Source organism: Carlito syrichta, unplaced genomic scaffold (genome assembly GCF_000164805.1).
Source record: "Carlito syrichta isolate Samal-C Ts95f unplaced genomic scaffold, Tarsius_syrichta-2.0.1 Scaffold301799, whole genome shotgun sequence".
NCBI lineage: Eukaryota > Metazoa > Chordata > Mammalia > Primates > Tarsiidae > Carlito > Carlito syrichta.
Window position 1 is genome coordinate 184,070 of NW_007245895.1, and position 17,374 is coordinate 201,443.

Below are 17,374 nucleotides of genomic sequence, written 5' to 3' on the forward strand. Positions count from 1 at the left end.
GAGGCGGAAGGATCGCCGGAGCCCAGCAGGTTGAGGCTGCGGTGGCCGGGAGCGGCCACAGCACTCCAGCCTGGGCGACCCAGTGAGACTCCAGCTCAAAAAAAAAAAAAAAAGAATTCCGAGGGGCAGGGGGTAAAATACAGGTTCATGGGTCCTGACGCCAGAGATTCTGATTCTGTTGTCTAGAGGAGGGATGAGACTTCACATTTGTCAGGCTTCCTGCCCCAGCCCACGATTCTCACACAGTCTTCAAGGCCATACTCTGAAGAACCCGGGTTCTGACTTGGGAACTCATTGATGTGTAAGTACCATAGAAGAAAAGTCAGTAGACATGGGTTGGCAACCAAGAAGGGGAAAGGAGGAACCAGCTTCCTTCCACATTGTAATACGAGCGCTTCCCAGGAAAAGAGGCAGTTAAAAGTATTGCAGGTCACACAGGGTGATCCCTGATAGCGGCAGTAACAAACTCCTTTATCTTGATTTTATGTGTTTGGAACATCAAAAAGATCTGAATTATGCACGAAATGGGTGTGAGGGGAGGAAGGTGGAGGATGGAAGGAAGAAAGTGATTTGTGAGTCTAAGGTTGCCTGATGGACTCAGCATGCCCAATCAGCAACAATTTGGTGCCAACTGATCACTATATATTGTCCTTTATGTCTTTTCTTCTCACCCCCCCCCGAGTAGTTTCATGGGACTTAGGTTGCCCTCTGCTGGCCAAAATATAATCAGTTAAACATCTGACCAATTTCCTGTTGTTTTTACAGTCATCATGCACACAAGCTTAAGCTCTCCCTTTTTCCCATGGCAGATTGCTTAAACTATTGCTCCTTTAATCACTTAGTCATTTTTAGCAAGTATGAGTGCCAAAATGATACCCAGTGAAATAATATGTGACTCTTAGGGAAAGAACCAGTTTCCCACCCTTTTAATAAAAAAATTTTTTTAAAAAGCATGCTGTGGGTAAGTTGCCATAGTTATCCTGTTAAGACCCAAGTGAGTGGAAGTTTAACAGGTGATGCATATTTGTACCATAGGAATTAATCAAACTCCTTGGCCTATCTGGTACTCTGCAGTCTTACCTAGGCTTTCTGAAAACTAAACTGAAAATGACATTCTAGGTCATTATATTTCACCTGGGACATCAACCCTAGAAAAATATCACATCCAGAAACAGTAGTGAAAGTTACAAAGTATAAATGGTATGCTTATGAGTTATTTGTAAAGCAGCTTTATAGGTACATTTTACCATAAAATTTGCCCATTTGAAGTATACAGGTTAATGGTTTTCAGTAAATTTATAAAAATGTGTTAACAGCACTGAAATACAGTTTTAGAACCTTCTATCGCCCTGCAAAATTGTGCCCATCTGCTGTTAAGCCTTGCTTCTATCCCCATCTCCCGGCAACACTCATTTGTGAGTCATGTTTTTAGTTCCATAAATTGAGTCATTTTAGTTAAGTGGAAATAATTTTATTGACAAGTAGTACTGGCAAAACTTTCTATCCCTCTTGAAAACTATCCCACCTGACACGCCCACCTCCAGGAATCTTCTCACCACTTCCTTAACACTGTGCAAGGCGGAGCCAGCATCCCCATCTTGTTTACTTTAGGCTGTCACCACATTCAAGCTTCAAAGAGCTGGCCCAGCAACACACTTGCCCAGGCTCCAGGTGTTGAATACTGAGTCACAGGTGAGTCCTCTCCTGTGAGCAAGCCTTCCACAATCCAGCCTTATATTCCTCACATCCATCCTTTTCTCCGCGTTCGATCTTGAGGTGTGCTCCCATGAGCCATCCCCTAGTTCCTGCCAGTGCATATTAGCTCACTCTTCCTTCAAGGTGTAGACTCCTCCCAGGGCAGGCCCTGTATTTCCCTGCTGTAACACTTGATCAACCTAGAGCCAAAGAGAGGAACTTTGAGGAACATGAACCTCAGGTGTAAGTCCCTGCAGGGTCTCCAAGCAAGGTGGGGGTGGTCTTCTCGTGCAAAGTGAAGGAAGGGTTTGTCTTTGTCAGGTGGGATGATTCCGGAGAGAGTTCAAGGTTCTGAACCTTGTCCACTGAGACAACTCTATCACAGTTCTCTCGTACCCACTCTTCTGACTTTGGCATGAGAGAACCGTGTATTCCATTTTCTTTCTAGCTTTGCCTCCGTGACAGATTCTGATCTTTGATTTCTAGTATGGGTTCCCCTGCAACTGCAGGAGATTAAGGTCTTCTAAATGCTTCTCTAGAGGCCCTCTGGTGTTTGTGGTCAGCTGACCTATAGCTATCATTTTCTTTTCTCAAGTGATTCAAACAAGTACTGTCATCATGATTATAATTACCATTGTGATACACTTTTCAAGCCCACATCTCACTCCTCGTCTTGTACCTGTCCCTCATCCTAATCCCTGCAGGAGAATGATTGTGAAGCTGTGTCCTCAATGGCCACCATAAATGGTGTCCTTATTGCTTTCTGACTGGTGGGTAATCTGCTCCAAATTCCATTCTGAGTGTTTGCTCTCTGGGGCCATTTCTGGTACTGTCTTAGCCTGGTACCTCACCAGACAGAACCTGGAAACAAAGGACTGCATGGGTGTCGATGTTTTGAGACTATGATCCCAGGAAGCCAATAATTGGCACAGGGAAGCAGAAACAGCCAATACCAAGGTACATTACTGAAGTACCCTCCTGCTTTGGCCGCCAGTGTTTGGTCCCACTGGACTCTACTGAAGAGAAATACTCACTTGGGGAATGAAAGAAGTAACGTTTCTCTGTTGGCTCCTCTCTTCCACGCTTCTGTGTTTCACGTGGCTGAGTACAAGAGTAGATTCCCAGGAAGAAGGGTAGACAGCCCTAACCCAAACAAGGCACTGTCTAACTGCATCTGGGCAAGCCAGTCAGCTTACATGGCTGTGGGCAAAGGGAGGCCACCAGGATTTTGAAGTGATGAATACTATACACTTCCACCCCCCACCACTATGCAGCTTCTGCTCAGTCCATTTCCGCCCATCTCTCCCCAGATTTTGCAGTTCTTGTTATACGCAAGGATGTTTATCTATTGCATCAGGGGCAGTCCCTTACCTAGAGGAAATGTGTTCTTGCTGGCATCTTCTGCGCCTCTGAGCCAGATCTCTAAGCACTCCACGCTGCACTGCTTCTTCCTGTGTCGCTTCTGCCCTTGGTTTGGCTACTCTCGACAGCCCCCTGTGGTGTTTTTTGAACCTGAGGATTATATCCATCTCCTAGCTTTGCTCCAAATGGCATTTTGATTTCGTTTCCATTAATCTGATTTTGTTTACATTAATCCTGTTTTGAGTGACATCCTGGAGGAGAACTGTGACATTTCTGTCTCATGCTGCCGTGTTTATAACAGAATTCCTACTTCGAGTCTTTTCATCACCAGGAGATGGGAGTGTCAGTTTCCAGACTAAGAGACAGCCCAGAAGGTTTCACCCTCCCCTACGTTCTCCTTCATGTAAGCCAAACACTATTCAAACAACAGCTTCGTTGGTTGTAGCCCCCTGATAAAGCCAGGATGTTTCCATTGTTTTCACAGTCCAGACCCCAAAGCTGGTATAGTGATGCCCTTGGTAATGACCATGGGCATAAAGATGTTTTGTCTGCACGCAGAGCTGAGGCTCTGTAGGGGCCACCAGGTGAGCATTTCCAGGGGCGAGAGAGTAGATGTTCTGACACATTTTACTATTTTTCCTCAGGGTAGAAATCATGGGCCCATGGTGGTGTCTAATTGCAACTTTCTAACCTTATTTGTGGCAGGTGTCTCCCCGTCTCAGGGAAGAATTCAAATGCTTCAAGTATCTTGCTTAAACATCTCTATAGGCAACCATCTGTTAATCCCATTTGCTTCATAGGAGGAGAGATTTCCTCAAGAGCTTTCAGAGCTGCTTGACCTAGACGGTCTCATTTAACCCACACAGCAAACCCCAGAGAAAGTTGTTGTTAATTTAACATACAAAACAACTCAGGCTTAGAATTCTAGCCCAAGTTTTTCTGACTCCAAAGCCCATGCTTTCCTTGCACCATAACGCAGAGCACTTCCAATAACTCATAATTTGTGGATGAGGATCATAAGTCACCAAATCCAAAACACCTGAACTTCCTCGACACCCCCCCCCCATTTTACTAGCTCAGTCACTTTGGGAGATTACTTAAACTCTCTGTGCCTCAGTTTCTTTCATTGTAAAATGGGGTATCACAGAACCTACCTGATTGTTATGGGAGGTTGTTAAATAACTAGTATATGTGAAGTGTTTAAAAAAGCACAGGACACAGAATAGGCGTGACGTATGATTTAATACAACAAAACTAAACCAAGGTTCACGGATTCTAGGACTAGAATCCATTCGTCTGACTCCTGTTGCAAAGCCCTCCTTTACGAATCATTTCTGAAATGGTAGTTTAAGTCCATGGAAAACGAGATGCAACGTCCAAAATACTCATGTATCTCTTTTTAGCATACTTAACATTGAACAGAGATGATGTATGACTTTTTAAAAAATATTGAGACTGTATCCAGTATAGAATGATCAGATTCACTAAGAGACTAAGGAAAGAGCAGAAGCTCCATAAGGTTGGATCTCGTGGGATGAATTTGGGTGGCAAACTGGGGAGGCCAAATAATAAATGGAGGCTGAGCGAGCAAAACCAGCCTCGCCCTGGAGGCTGAGGAATGGGTATAGCTCATACCTGTCCTGCACACAACAGTAGTGAAAATCTTGGTGGTGAGTGACCATTAATGAACACACACTAAAATGAAAGCCAAAAAGGCATGAGTTGGCACATGGAACAGCTAGGCTCAAGGACGGAACTCACTTGGAACAAGACTAGATCTAGGGTCTCAAGCAATGTCATTGGAGTTATTTTTTTTCCTTCTTCTTTTTATTTCTCAGCTGTGCGTGTTTCTTTCCTCTTAATGTGTTGGCTTAATTCTCTCCTGGCACAGACAACTCTTTGCCCTTCATGGGAAAGATGACTGCTGACGGGTGCTAGTCTTCATCCTTACAGAAAGAGGAACCCTTTCTCTCCAATATCCACATAGAAAAATCTCGTGGAACTGTTCTGCTTAACCCTGCTTAGATCGGTGTCCATCCTTGGAACTGTCACTGTGGTTAGGTACATAGGACGCCATGAAGCTCTCAGCCTTGGTCATTGTCCTCTTTGTAGAGTAGGAGGGACAAGGCTGTGGTTTGGAGAAGAAGCAGTTCCCAAATTGAAAGCCGAATGCCAGACAAACCAACAAAGGTCAATTGGCATACACCCTGCCCCTTGTATCCAATCTCAGGTCTTCCAGTCATTCTCTTCTTCTTTCCCCTCCCGTCTAGGTACCAACTGGTTTCTGACTCTTAGTTTTATTTATCTTTTATCATTTCATCTGCCCTTAGACTTCATGCTTATATTTGATACCCTTGACTCTTGACTTTTTGCTGCACCTCATGGATTGTGGCTCAGATTTTCACTACCATTCTTTCTTCTTCGGATAACCACCCTGAGGATTTCCTTCTGTGGCCAGCCCTAGAGACCCAGCTTCTAGCACCAAATTCAACTTTCAATCCCCTTGAAATTCCCAGAACCAGATATTTTGTGTGACAGCAGGGTTGTAGCATATTGAGGGCTCATGTGGCTGATAGAAAGCAGTACGTTTCAGTTTATATAAATGCTTCAAAGGGAATGAGGGGTACGATCTCAATAACATTGGGATGGGAGAAGAAACAACTGGGCTAGGAAGTAGGATCTGAGGCCTAACGATGTATCAGAGCAAAAGCGTTGCTGCAGCCCAGGTCCTGGGGAAATCTGGGGGCTCTAAGGTTAAAGGGGAACAGGTTCACTCCAGGGTCAATGAGAAATACGGGGCATCAGTAATTTCCTTGTATTTGGGGAAGGGTTGATATGTCTTTTAAGACTCAATCTATTGGTTTCCTCTCCAATTTTTTTTTTTTTTGGTAATTCATTATTGACATAAGATTATTCATTCTGTAAAATGTCCCACGGTCTGGATTTTGCTTATTGTATCCCTATGGTGTTGTTTGACATGTTCCTAATATCCTCCATTTCCAGTGATTTGGTAGTGAGAGCTAGGAAAGTACCTTGAGTTTTTAGCCATACTACCTCCTAGATAGTGTGTTCTTCTATCAGGAGGCATTTGATCTTTGACAGTTTATCTTTTGGGGCTATTTGGGAGTCACTGATGTTCATTTCTTAAATACATTGATTCATTCTTATTCATTTATTTGCTAGCATACTTCTTTTTTTTTCAAGGATATGGCCTTTTTATTTTTTATTATATATATTTTTTATATCAATATTTTTTATTTTGATATTGTGGGGTACAGTTAAGGGTTAGGTATACAATATGCTGCGTTCAGGCACCCTTGTTGATGAGGGGTGTTTCCCCATCCCCAGACAGATATTACTACCGTTAATTCCACCTCCCTTCCCACCACTGTCAGTTCTTTTCTTATAGTATTACTATGGACGTTCAAGGTCCACTATATGAGTGAGAACATATGATACTCAGATCTTTGTTTCTGTGAGAGGTCACTCAGTATTATAGACTCTAGTTCCATCCAGGTTGCTGTGAAATTCATGATTTTGTTCTTTTTTATGGCTGCATAGTATTCCATCATGTATATGTACCGCATTTTTTTAATCCAGTCCTCTTTTGATGGACAGCATGGTTGATTCCAGGTTCTTGCTATTGTGAACAATGGTGCGATAAACATACGTGTGCAGGTATCTTTTTCATAGAGTGATTTGAGTTCTTCAGGGTATATTCCCAGTAGGGGGATTGCAGGGTCATATGGGAGGTCGATATTTAGAGCTTTTAGGAATCACCACACTGTTTTCCACAGAGGTTGCACTAGTTTGCACTCCCACCAACACTGTAGAAGTGTTCCCTTCTCACCACACCCTCTCCAGCAACTGTTATTTTTTGAGTTATTGATAATTGCCATTCTGACTGGAGTTAGGTAGTATCTCAGTGTGGTTTTGATAAGGCAATCTACAGATTTAATGCAATACCCATCAAATTATCAGCAACATTCTTCTCAGAGCTAGAAAAAACAATACAGGAATTCATATGGAAACACAAATGACCAAGAATAGCCAGAAGAATCCTCAGCAAAACAAACAAAAAACAAAAGATAAAGCAGGAGGTATCACACTACCAGACTTCAAACTTTACTATAGAGCTACAATAATCAAAACAGCTTGGTACTGGTACAGGAACGGGCATATAGACCGATGGAATAGAATTGAGATTCCAGAAGCAAAACCTCAATTTCTTAACCAACTCATCTTCGACAAAGCCTCCACCACCTACCACTGGGGAGAGGAGAACCTATTCAGTAAATGGTGCTGGGAAAACTGACTGACCACATGCAGAAGACTCAAACAAGACTCCTATCTATCCCCATACACAAAAATTAACTCTAAATGGATCAGAGACCTCAAACCATAAGAACCTTAGAAAATGAAAGACACACCCTTATGGAAATTGGAACTGGCATCCAATTCCTGAACAAAACCTGAAACCCACAGGCCATAAGAGATAAGATAAACACTTATTAAACTGACACGCTTCTGCAAAGCCAAAGAAACCATCAAGAGAGCAGGGAGACAGCCTACAGACTGGGAAAAAGTATTTGCCAACTCCAGGTCCGACAGAGGTTTAACATCTTGGTTCTACAAGGAACTCAAACGTGCTGAAAAGAAAAAAAAACAACCCCATTATAAAGTGGGCAAAAGATATGAACAGACATTTCTCAAAGGAAGACATCCGAGCAGCCAACAGACACATGAAGAAATGTTCAGCCTCACTAGCATACTTCTATAATGAGAAACTTCCTATAACTTTTGTTTCTCAGTGGTACAGTCTATATAGGAAACAGAATATAATCTTGATTTTTTTTCTTTTATTTTCAAATTAGTGAGTTAATTTCTACCATCTCCACTGGTGAACAATGAATATTTTTAAAACTATCAATTTGAACTCATAGATCTAAATATATTTAATATGTTTTGCTCCACTCAAGTTACCCTTATTGATGTTCAAATTGTCTCTATTTTAGCCAGTGCAAATGCATTTGAGTTGAATGCCAAGTCCTTTGGACACAACCTTGGGTGACTCTCCTAACTTCCTTGCTTTCTGATGAGGTGAGAGGTACCAGGCTGCTCTGGCAGGTTTCTTGCTTTGGAACTGAAATTGGACATTTCTTCAAGGAGCCTTGGTTTCATTGAGCAGGATATAAATTCTCAAGACCATAGACTAGCTGCTAGGGGGTTATTTGACTTTCCTAATTAACACGAATGCTAAGTTATTTCATTATAATTCAGAGAAGTAATGTATAAACTCTGTCACTAATGCTATGAAAAGACTGGGTAGATTTTCAGAAAATGTGCAGGATGTGTTCGACAATATGGGTATGTTTAAATAGTTGTGTGGAGCACTCCCCTTCCCCCACAATCTTTGGAAAGACCTTGGGGGCTTCTCAAAAATACAGGCTGTTCTCCTTCAGAGGAACCGAAGCTGAGGTCTAATGAGGGACCCGTGGGACTGCTGATCACGTGAGATACGCTAAATGAACAGAGAAATCAAACTGCGCTTTCAAATGCAAAGCCTCAAATTGAAGTCACTGGGCCAGATGCTTCAAATTTCAGGCACTGATTCGTGTGAGCAAGCTGTTTCTCACATGGGCAGCCCTGGGTAATGGGCCTCGGGAGGACTGGCCGCAAGGATTTATTTATTTAACGAAGGTGAAACATTCGCCCAAGCAATGTGGGATGCCAGTTGGTGGAGAAACGATCACATAGGCTGAAAAGGCCCTCTCGCCCAACCTGCATGCTTCTTGTGCAGGTGAGCTATGCAGAAAGCTAAATTCCCCGTCTCCGTGTACTCGATCTGAGCTCAGCTAGTGTTCAGCTTCACCAAGCTCTGATAGCCAGATGTGATTATTTCCACCATGGGGGTATTCCTACCAGGAGATCTGGAATGCACCTTTCCTGTATTCAAGCTTCCCCCTTGGCTGGAGACCGTTCAAGTCATGGCAAGAGCAAGACTCCTCTTTATAAGTGAGTTAACACCATCACCGCCCCCTTTCTCTTAAAAATATGTCATCCTGTGCAGTTTATGATGTAGGTCAACTAGAGGGTCTTGGAATCTGAGCTGGGGGAATTCTGGTTGGCCTTGCACTCAGCCTTTGTCTAAATGGGCGAAGGCTTTGAGAGGCTCTCATCCACACAGCTGAAGATATTCCTTGACTTGCTTTCCAAAATCGAGGTGCTTCATCCTTCCAATCTGAAGGTGAGCAGAGGGAATCTTCAAAAGGAGCATCTGACAGAGCTAACTGGCTTTTGGGTGAGAACATCAAATTACAGTTGCATGTTTGGGGCTATCGTCAGATTTTAAAAGCTATGAATGTGAAGCCCCTAAATCCAGTTGATGGGGACACTCTGAGGCAGTGTGACCTTGTATCATTTTCCGTTTGGGAAAGCAATGCAAATCTTAAGTGATGACAATACCTTATTTTAAAGTCTCTCTAGCTAGTACAGGCATGAGAAATCATATCCCTATGATACTTTGATTAGGGAGTTTGGCAACAGGTTTTTAATTTCAGGAGAAGCACATGACTTTCTTTCTTCCTCTCCTTTTTTATGGTGGAGAGGGATCTTATTTGGGTCCAAAAATTGCACAATTAGGCCACCGAAAGTATGAGCGGAATGCTTTTCCCCATATTAGGAGGAGGCTGAAAGAGGAGAGGAGAGGGGAATTCTGGTCAGTATTGAGAACTCAGTGGAAGTACCCTGGGAGGAGACTGAGTTGTCTGTGGGTTAAATCTAATAATGTCCATTCCCTAGCCCTACGGACTCCCAACCTCCCTCAAAGGAGATTGGGCCCCGCAGACTGGAAGAGTGAGCATCTCTGAGGCACCCACTGCGGTTAGCGGTTAACAACTGGAGAGTCCATCCAGATGTTTTAATGCCTGTGCTAGGACTCTTGCATAATCTTTGGGAGACAGGAGAGTCCCATAATGACTGGGATTGAATTTCCTAATAAATAGTTGGATTTAAGCTGCTTTCGAAGGAACTGTGACCTGAATTTGTTTGCAAGGGTCATGCCTCAACTCTTTCCTGAAACCTCAGGGATCCCAGTCCATCGATGATCACCCGTCTTCCCTTTCTCATCCCTCTGACTCACTTCACCTGCTGGTTCTTTCCCCTGAACTTGTCAACACACCCAAACGTCCCATATCTTGAGAGGATACCCTGCCCTATGCATTTCCTCAATACCCTTGAATCTTTCTTCCTTTCATAGGTATCTTCTTGAAAGAAGAGTCTACTTTGGTTATATCCAGTTCATCTCTTCACCTTAACTGACTCTGACTTCTGTTCTCAGAATTTCATAGAACCATCCTGTTTAAGGGCATCACTGAGGCACTCTTTTCTGATCCTATTTCATCTATCTCTGCTGAAGTAGGATGTTTTCTTCTGGAAACCTTCTCTGTCACAAGAGACACTTCCTTCTCTGCTTTCCTCCTTTGCTGTTGTGGCATCTCTATGTAGCTTTTTCTCCTGTCTGAGAATGTTGGTTGTCTTAAAAACTCTTTCTCGGCCCTCACTTCTTGTCTCCTCTCTCCAAACATGTTCCAAAAAAGGGTGACCCAATCTACTTCATGACTTCAGTTACCATGGACATGTTATGTCAAAAATCTTTACGTGAAGCCCAGATTTTCTGATTTCCATAAATAAAATTCAGCTGCCCACTGGACATCTTTGCTTGGCTCCTCAAACCTAGGGTGTAAACCGAATTCATCACTTTCTTCCCATCTTAAACTTGCTCCTTCTCCTAAATTCTGTATATCAAGAAGGGACCCATCTACCTACTTCATTCACCTATTTCATCCAAGCCCCAAACTTGGATTTCTTTTTTGTCTCCTCCCTTCCTCTTCTTTCTCCCCCCAAGAATGACCAAATCCAATCCATTTTACTTTCTCAGTATTTTGTTATACCTCTCCCTTCTGTTTCATTCCTAGGCCAGGCCTCCCTCCCCAGCATGCATCTATGCCATGATAACTATCCTACTTGGCCTTCCTGCCTCTTGTCTTGCTTTCTTCCCATTCATGCTCTGCTTGTTTCAGCCAGATCTTTCTGTGACGCAGATGGCATTGTTTTACAACATTTTAAAAAACCTGCCACCCCCCTCATGGCACAGAATGCCATCATATCAGTGAGTATGCTTTGGCTACAAGTAACAGAATATATATAATCAGGAGTGTCTTAAGGCATAAGAGTTGATATTTTTCCCTCACGATGAGACGCCCAGAGATAGGTGGTCCCAGGGGTGGTTCAGCAGCTCTGTGATGTCATCAAGGACTGCCATCCTCACAGGGTTGGTGATATTTCTATTCATGGTCACCAGAGAGCTGCAGCAGCAACAGGGGTCACATCTTTACATGGCAGCTTGGACAAGCAGATTGAAAGTGGTGGACTCTCCTTATGGGCGTCTCCCCTTTTATCACCAAGGAAATTCTATCTCTGCCACCCCTCTGGCAAAGATGCCCTTTTATCTCATTGACCAGGACCTGGTCACATGGATATCTCTAGCCATAAGAGCAACTAGGAAAAACAGTACCTGGCAATTTCAGCCACTAACATGACCAGAAGGAAAAACAGAGAATGGTTAGTGAGTAGGCAACCACAAGTAATTGTCACAACTTTAGACTCCTGGAGTGCCTAAACACGTCTCACGGCCACATTCTCCATCTGTGGATCCATCGCCTGAATGTGCACACACTTCTTTCACCTGGATAACTCCTACCCCTTTCAAACTCCAGCTCAGGTGTTACCCCACACCCCTGCATGCTGGATTAAATGTCCTCTTGTTTCTAGATGGCATCATTTATCCAGCTCTATTGTAACTCCAAATCTCTGATCCTCATACTAATATTCAATTTCCTTGAAACAGGGAGTGAATCGTCTTCCATATTATAGCCACAGATCCCCTCCTTTTTTTTGGAAGGAGCTAAAATATTTTGTAATAATCGCATGATGATTTGAATATAAAGCTGCTTCCTTCCTCCTTGTGATTTTTTTGTTAGTTACCAATGGCCAGTAGAGGGCACTCTGGCCTTTGGCTAGAGTGCCTTTTAAAGGTAGTTTGAGTCCTGTAGCATTGTAACTGTCTCTTTTTTTATTTGTTTGTTTGAGTTGGAGTCTCACTCTGTCGCCCAGACTGGAGTGCAGTGGCCGCTCCCGGCCACCGCAGCCTCGACCTGCCGGGCTCCGGCGATCCTTTCTTCTCAGCCTTCCGAGTAGTGGTTTTGTTTTTTGAGTCGAAGTCTCACTCTGTCGCCCAGGCTGGAGTGCCATGGCACACTCACGGCCACTCCAGTGTCGACCTGCTGGGCTCCGGCGATCCTTCTGCCTCAGCCTGCCAAGGAGTGGGAACTACAGGCACGTGCTACCATGCCCGGCTAATTTTTAAATTTTATTTTATTGTAGAGAAGAGATCTCGCCAAGTTGCCCGGGCTGGTCTCGAACCCGCGGTCTCAGGCAATCCGCTCACCTGGGCCGCCCAAAGTACTGGGATTACAGGCTGAGCCACCGAGCCCGGCCTGCAACTGCTTTTATTTATATTTTTCCCCAAAGGAGTAATGATTTTGAGTTTTTTAATCAAAAGATTGAAATCATGCATTCGTTATTTAAAGTTGTACTTTGATGCATCCATGGAATATACAAAGGTTATTCACAGTTACGGCATACCTTCGCTTAATCTTCTAAAGTTTATTGCTAAGACGATGCGCACTTTACATTCCCCTACTTAGGCAGAGGGGCCGCAGCTGTTGAGTTCTTGAGAGCCGCTGAAGTGGTCCAAAGAGCATAATCTGGTGACTTGAAAATGTGCTAACTTTTCACCTGCTTCAAAGGTTTTGCCGTGCGCTCACTGTTTGAAAAATGACTCAGGCCAGGTTGGCCTAGAATGTTGTGTGGTCAGCAGTGAGCCTGGCCTAGGGAAGGGAGATAGTGAAATGTTCACTCATTCACTGTCTTCCATGTATTTGATAAATATATGAGAACCCACTATGTGCCTGGCGTTATTCTAGGCACAGGGTCACAGCAGTTAAATGAAATCGATTCCATCTTTGACTCCATGGAGCTTATATTCCAGGGAGGGAGACAATTAAACGAAGGGATTAAAAAACAAAACCGAAAACCTCCTATGAAAATAAATAAGGCAAAGTAAAGGGTTGGGGCACGGGAAGGGTGTTGTTTTAGGAATACACCGTAAAGGGAAGAATCTTCTAGACAGAGGGCTCAGCAAGCGCAAAGACCCAACACAGGGGAGTGCCTGACCCGTTTGAGGGATTACAGAGAGGCCCAGGAGCTGGAGGAGGAGTGTGAGGGGGGTGGTGGAAGATGAGGTGGGAGAGGTGGCAGGGGTGGTGAGGGAGGGGCTGGAAGGTCCTGGGAAGGAGTGGAATTTTCTGCTCAGTGGGATGGGAAGGGGTGGGAGGACTTTGTGCCGTCCGGTGACTTGATCTGATCTACTCTTTAAGAAGAGTCTGCTGTCTGTGGCAAGCGGTGGTCAACAGTGGGAGATTGACCAGCCGGGAGGCTAGTGCAGAATCCAGGCGGGGGGCACTGGTGGTTGGACCATGGTGACAGCAGTGGAGTGGCACAAAGTGATCAAATTAGTTGGCATTTGAAAGGTTTTAAAGAGAGCTGCGGGGACGTTCAATGGATGAGATGAAGGGTGTGAGAGAAAGAGAGTTGCAAAACCAGACTCCCAATCGTTTTCTTGCTTTTCTGAGGGTGCAATTTAAACAGAGGGCAAACGCCATCACCCATATTAAACTCTTGTGTACCCTGAACACCAAGTCTGGTACCGAACAACTGTTGTTTATGCTGTTGTGATCAACAAGGGTCTCTAACAACAGGACTGTGGAAGAGAAGCCGCCTTCAGTGCTCTGTGATTGCCAGCCATCTGTCTGTTAGTGAGGTTAGGATGACTCGCAGGTGAAACTCTAGCACCAGGGACCTTCCTGTTACCTTAGGGGGTCCTCTGTGTCCCCACCCCCCTCTTTTCTGCTCTTTTATTTGGCATGGCAGTATTTCATTTTGTTAGCCGAAGCAAGCCACCTTTTAAATGTCCATCCCCATAGCCCAAAACAGAGCCTTTTCTATCCTTTCTGAGAAAGTGCAGTGAAACCTCAATGTGACATTTGTCATGATGTCAACACAAGTTGACAAAACCCCTTGGTCCAGGCTAATGATACTCCTTTGGGGTTCTGGACTTGTAATTCACCGAGCTGCCACCAAGTGGCGCCTGCAAAGTACAACAGTCTAGCTTCCCCAGGCATGGGTAACAGCGAATTGGAATAGAGCCCCCAACCCCGTCACTTGTATTTAAAAAGAGCTTGCAAGCCGGGCTCGGTGGCTCAGCCTGTAATCCCGCGCCTTTGGGAGGCTGAGGGGAGTGGATTGCCTGAGCCCGCGGGTTCGAGACCCGCCTGGGCAACTTGGTGAGACCTCATCTCTACAATAAATCAAAAAAAAGAGCCGGGCGTGGTAGCGTGCGCCTGTAGTTCCAGCTACTTGGGAGGCTGAGGCGGAAGGATCGCCGGAGCCCAGCGGGTCGAGGCTGCGGTGGCCGGGAGCGGCCACTGCCCTCCAGTCTGGGAGACAAGTGAGACTCCAACTCAAAATAAAATAAAATAAAATAAAAAAATAGAAAGAGCTTACAGGCCAGGTGCGGTGGCTCACACCTGTAATCCCAGCACCTTGGGAGGCCGGGGCAGAAGGATAGTTCGAGTCCAGGAGTTCAAGACTGCAGTGAGCTAGGGCTGCACCACTGTACCTTAGAACTTGCAGTTCATAGGTTTGAACTTCATTAAAAATCATGCCCCCATGGACTGACAGTGGTGGGAAACTATGTGGGGGGAGGGGAAGAGAGGTGGGATTGACGGTAGTAGTATCTGCCTGGGAACAGGGAAACATCCCTTATCAACAAGGGTGCCTGAACGAAGCATATTTGTATACTAACCCTTAACTGTACCCCACAATATCAAAATTAAAAATTCTGATAAAAAAAATCATGCCCCCAAACTTGGAAAGAGTACTGTGTAGTAATTCATAATGAAAACTTGTCGCTTCAGTTTTCCGAGTCGCCTTCTCTGCTAGTCACTCCCTATTTGGGGTCCCCTCCTCATCTTTCCCTCATTTTCACATGAGCCCCCGAATTGCAGTCTCTGCCCCCAAATTGTCATCATTGTTGCCATCCTCCTCCTCCTTCTTTTCCTTCTCCTTCTTCTTTCTTTCTTTTTTTTTTTTTTAGTCGGAGTCTCACTCCTTTGCCCAGGCTGGAGTGTAATGGCACCCTCACGGCCACCCCAGCCTCAACCCGCTGGGTTCTGGCGATCCCTCGGCCTCAGCCTTCCAAGGAGCCAGAACTACAGGCATGCGCTACCAAGCCTGGCTCCCACAGGGATCTTTCTAAACCACAGGTTTGAAACACAAAATGTCTGCCCTCATGGTCTGCAGAGTAAAGTCTGCACTTTAAGGCTCTTGATCATCTGGGCCTATCCTGCCTTTCTATATGGACCTCTCCCACCCCGTCTTTTCAAACCTAGGCTCTGTTGACCCTGGGCACACGTGGGTTGACGTCAGTAAAAATGGGGATCCCAGCTTTTTCTTGTCTCTGTACTGTTCCTTCTATCTGGAATGCACTTTCTTTGTTTCCTGGGAAACTCCTTACTGATCCTTAGCTCAGAGCATCTTCTCTGTAAGACCTAACACCACTTCCCCACTGTCACAACAGTGCTTATGACCTCACATGCCCGTTACGAGCAAAATCTAGTAACCAAAGCTATAATTTTTAAAAAGGGATTTCTATGTGTCAGGGACCGTGTGAAGCCTTTTCTATTTACAATAATATGAATATATGTCTTCCATACGAGACTACTTGAGAGTCAAGTTTGGCTCACATCCTGTCACCCTTCAGGGTTGGGTAATGAGAGGCATTATTCATGTGTGTGCATGATGATTAAATAAAATAATAAAGATTTTTTTTTGACTTTGTTGGTTCTCAAGCACTTCTTGATGACTGTAAGAGTTCCTGTAATATTCTTTGAGTTCCTATAAGGACTCTGAGAAGACCAAAAAGAAAAAAAGTGCCCTTTCTCACTGGGATGAGTGTTTGGGATGCCTTACTTTATCAATCAAGGGCTGTGTATGCCTCAATTCACCACAGAGGCTGAATCAAATTCCCTTTCTCTCTTATCAAGAGCATGTCTGACTTTTTGGCATTAATTGTAGACTTAACATGTTTTGGATAATAAGATGAAACGTAATTTTGTTGTAAAGTTCTATTCATATATGTGCTAAATAAAGAACTTTGCCTTTCCTTTCTTCTTTGTTCAATTGAAAATGTTTTAGGGGTTCTGGTATGAAAAATTGAGAACAAGTAAGCAAAGAATAATGTCACTGGCACCAGGCATGCCTCGATGGCCATGTTGGGGGAAGCAGGGGAATTAGGGGAGCTTCATGGGGCTTAGAGTTCTACTCATTTTCCTGGGTGTCCAAGGGAAGCCAGAGTCAGGTTTCTTATTTAAGGATTAAGGAGGCATCGGAGATGCAGACAAGTAGAAAACACTGAAAATCTTCATGAGCTGTGCTACCCAGCCAGACTTGGTTGGTAATGACTGATCTGGTGAGTGCGTGAGTCGGGGGAGGGTGTAGCAGAAGCATTTCCTTAAGAAATGTTGCTGCGTGGTGCTTTGATTTGATGTTTGTGTGTTCATCTTCCTTGCTAGAGTGTAAGCTATTCTGAAGAAAGAAGCAGGTATTAATCCTTTTTTGTCTCTCCAGAACCTTACTCAGAATCTGGGCTACTGGTTTATCAGCAAACCCCGGTGAGTGAATGAATTTATGAATGGATGGAGAGATGAATGAACCAAGCCATGGATTGACCCGCTCTCTGTCACTGAAGCCTGAGTCCATATGCTGCTTCTTAAAAAGCATTTCAATTATCTCTCAGAAAGTTTACCACCGGTAGGAGCCTATGGATTTTAAAGGCGCAGGATTAAGAATCACTGCTTATCTATGCAGGCAGGGCTGGGCAGAACTGATTCGTGGTTGGCAGGCCCTCTCAGTAGGCGTGAGACAAAGACTGTTTTTTGACTCCTGTGTGCCTCTTAAATGCATTCTCTGCAGATTCAGCCCAGCCTCCCACAGCTCTGATATTGAACCAAAGAGCCACCAACTTCTAATTCAACACTTCTATCCAATAGTTTATATGATGTTCAGGCTCTGGATTGGTGAGTCAAAGGAAGCAGGAAGGAATGCATGTTCCAACTATGCAACAATTTTTTGTGTA